Source organism: Callospermophilus lateralis, chromosome 3 (assembly GCF_048772815.1).
Source record: "Callospermophilus lateralis isolate mCalLat2 chromosome 3, mCalLat2.hap1, whole genome shotgun sequence".
In the NCBI taxonomy this organism is placed as follows: Eukaryota; Metazoa; Chordata; class Mammalia; order Rodentia; family Sciuridae; genus Callospermophilus; species Callospermophilus lateralis.
In genome coordinates this window covers 125457725-125461863 of record NC_135307.1, presented here as the reverse complement: position 1 = coordinate 125461863, position 4139 = coordinate 125457725, and the positions used below count along the sequence as shown (strand labels likewise).

At 32.5% G+C, this 4139-nt stretch overlaps 1 pseudogene; it reads right to left on the bottom strand.

The window, feature by feature from the left end:
• Positions 1-3246: 3246 nt before the first annotated feature.
• LOC143394189 (transmembrane protein 126A pseudogene) lies at positions 3247-3862 on the bottom strand (annotated as a pseudogene).
• Positions 3863-4139: the final 277 nt, after the last annotated feature.

Here is a 4139-nt window from a genome sequence, read left to right as displayed (position 1 = left end):
CCCTTTATATGTTGATTCTCTCGGGTATTTGTTAAAATATCAGAAGCTGATTAACACAGTTACCCACCTAAATTTCTTATTGCTAGTTTTTTTGTGTGTGTGTGTGAGTGTGTGTATGCATGCATGCTTATACTTGCCAAACTAAGTTACCCCAGTTTTATACCTTAGGTTATTATTTGCAAAGTTTTTAGTTGTATATGGACTCAATGCCTTTATGTTATTTATTATTTTTTAATGTGGTGTTAGGATTGAACCCAGTGCCTCACACTTGCAAGGCAAATGCTCTACCACTAAACTCTACCACTCCAGCCCTTGTTTTTTTTCTTAATTTGGATACTTGTATATGCTAAAATCTCTTAAGCTATAAATATTCATCAGAAAATCAGATTTCTTTATATTTTATTTAGATATGCAAATTTAGAAGAAAAAGTCAAGATATTTATTTTATACTGTACTTATTATGTTATTTATATTGGTGTGCAAATTATTCCAGGACTGATCATTAAAAGTTCTTTTGGATGATTCCTTTATTCATTTGAAATACCCACATCATTGCAGTTTGATGATACAGTATGATTGATTGTGTTCTTGTTTACTGTATTATTACTTTCTTGTGCTGCCAGGTGCCCTAGAGTAATTGTGTTAATTCCCTGGCCAGAAGTAATATTTGCCATTTCTCCGTGTATTCCTAGCCATTTTTATTAAAAAATTAAATTAGGCACAAAGACCTGGGTATCTGCACTACTTCCTGTTAATGTGTACCTTACGAGAAGAAGCCTTGTCAGCTCATAGAACAAAGATTGTATCACTACACAGTAACTACCACATGTAAAAATATCTATAAATATTTCTTCATATTTCTATATTAAGTTAAATAAGGCCTCTAGCACCACAGGAGTCAAGTCCAGTAACACAAGAATCAGTCTACTTTTTTTTTTTCATTTATTTCAATGTAGCCTACCATTCTAACAGTGAGGAAATTGACTGTTATCTTAATCATTCTATCATATAATACATGCATAGTGCTATCAGATTTGTTCATCCTTAGTGCCATGGAAAAAACACTTTGCTAACTAAAGTTCAGTCCTTATGTACAAGTCCTCTGATTTTTTTTTTAAGAGAGAGTGAGAGAGGAGAGAGAGAGAGAGAGAGAGAATTTTTAATATTTATTTTTTAGTTATCGGCGGACACAAATTCTTGGTTTGTATGTGGTGCTGAGAATCGAACCCAGGCCGCATGCATGCCAGGCGAGCGCACTACCACTTGAGCCACATCCCCAGCCCCCAAGTCCTCTGATTTTTAGACAGAATCTCCATTTATTTCCTAAGTTACCAGTCTAGTAATTTACATTCCCTTTTCTCCTACTCCCTTCAGTGGTCATTTCATGCATTTGTTAAACATTCTTCTCTGGAATCCCCTAATCTACTAAATAAGGTTTACATTTACATATATTTAGGTTCACCCTTTATATACTAAATGTTCTATACAATTTGAAAAACAGTGTCATTTGCTCTTCATATACCACTTGTAAACACAGAATAAATTTACTGCCCTGAAGAAATCTACCAGACTTCAAGTATTTGCCCTTTTTCTCTTCCAAGCCCCTTGTAACACTATTCTTTTTACTATCTCTATAATTTGCCTTTTCCAGAAGGTCATATAATTGGGATTACATAGTATCTCATCATTATATTTGCTATTTTTTCATCCATCTCTTGTACCTCTGCATCCTATTTATTCTATGAAATTTTTATTTTTATCTCTTACATTTAGGTCTGTGGTCTATTTTGAATTATTTATGCAGATGATCTGAAGAAATGGTCTATTTTGCATGTGGCTGTCAACTTGTCCCAGCAACATTTGTTAAGAAATATTTTTCCCATATTGTATTGTCCTGGAAACCTTGTAAATGCAGTTGACCATAAGTGTAGTGGTTAATTTTTGGACACTCAAATCTATTGATCTATATGTGTATCCTCTTCCAAATACAACAATGTCTTGATTACTATTGCATTATTTTACTATTTTAACTTTTAGGATCAGGAAGTATAGTCTAGTATTCCAATTATGTTTTTTTTTTTTTTCTTTTCAAGTTTGTTTTAGATCTCTTACATTTTTCTTTTTTCTTTCTTTCTTTTTCTTTTTTTTTTTTTTTTTTTTGAGTTTAAGAATAAACCCACCAATTCAGGCAAAAAAAAAGTCAGCTGGGCTTTTGGCAGTGATTACATTGGCTTTGTTGACCCATTAGGAAATCTTAACAATAGTAAGTCTTTTGTTTAATACACAATGACTTTTTCACGTTATTTAGGATTTTTTTTTCTTTCAAAATATTTTATAGATTTTAGAGTACATTTTTACACCAATTTTGATAGCTTTCTTCCTATTATTTCATACTGAAGGTATTTTAAATTGACTTGTTTTCCAAGTTTCATTTTGGCAATTGCTGATATATAGAATTGATTTTTGTATATTACATTGTTATTGCAACATTATTAAATTTTATTTTTTGTTTGTTTGTTTTAAGTACATTTTATTAGAATCCTTAATAGAATCCTTAGGATTATATTAAAATCCTTAGGATTGTCTGTACACAAAACCGTGCATTTGATAAGAGAGAATCTTCTTCCTTTCCATCTAAATGTCTTGTATTTATTTTTATGCTTTAAGAATAAAGCCAATGGGTACAATGTTGAATAGAAGTGGTAATGGTAGACATCAATGTATTATTTCTTTCTAGGGAAAGTTCTGAAGTTTTCAGAGTAACATAAGATGTGATCTGAGTTTTTCATGGTTGTCCTTTTTCTTAAAAAAACTCTATTCTTCGTTTAATTTAGTAGAATCTTTTTATCATGAATGGGCTTAGGATGTGTCAAAGCTTTTTCTTCATCTTTTGAAATGATCATATAGGTTTTTTTCTTTTATTCTACTATTATAGTTCACTTGAATAATTATTTTATATGCTAAACAAAACTTGCATTTTTGTGGTAAATACTCTTGGTCATTGTGAATAATACTTTTTATATGTTAAAAACTTGTTTGGATAATATTGTATAATGCATTTCTTCCTCTGTATTCATAAGGCATCTTGGAGTATAATATTTTTCTTGTAATGTCCTTGTGGTATTGGGGTAACTGGCCTCATAGACTACATTAGGAGATTGTCTCTTCTCATCTTGCTACTAATGCTTTTTGTTTGTTTGTTTCTTTTTTTTTATCTTTACAATTTTATTTTGTATACACATTTGCTCTAAATCAGTGAATTTCTAGGCCTGGTTCAGGTAACTGAAGGGCCATTATAAGTACTTTATATTGTCTAGACCCAAGTTATGCTGCAAACATAGTCTGAAGTAAAGTGGGAAATAACATCTTTCTGAAGATAGGCTTAGAAATTTTAATCCAGTAAGTTAAGGTGTTTCCTTTCTCTGGTAGCAGGGCTGATTGATATCTGGCTGCTAGGCCACCATTTATAGATATAGCCAAGAAAACAGGGTACAGACCTCCTAAAACTAAACCAACAAGTCCATCCCGTGTCACAGTAGAGGTTTCACAATTCAAATCACCTGTACTCAAAGGTAAACTTACAAAACCTTTGAAAGATGCATTTGCTGTCAAAAACGGGAGCACTGCCATTGGTAAGCTAGCAGCTATTCGGGCCTGTGTTACATGCAAGACAGGCGGAAAAAGACTGTTTGCTATTAGGCCACAGAGAGCAGCATTAAGTCCAATATATGTAGATCCATGTTCAAGTAGATTCCTTTCTGCTTCTGGTAGTAGTTCAATTTTTCTGGCTATGATATCAAAAATTGACTTTTCCTTGATAGTATCATGTGGTTTATGATTTTCCATCTTGACCCTTTACTCCGTTCCTTTACTGTGTTCCCAGCACAGCCATCCTCGGCAGACACGTGACTCGGAAGTAGCAGCCGCTCTTTCTTTCTTTTAAGGAGTTTTGAAAGATAGGAAGTAATTCTTTAGAGGTCTGGATTGATTGTCTCATCTCTGGCATTTGGTTGGATTTTAGTTTCTGTTTTTGAAAAGACTTAGCAAAAAGAAATAATTTTTAATGCTTTAACATTTTTTTTAAATAATTCACCAATAAGTCATGTTGCCATGGGAAGAGAATTGAATCTTAAGAGCAA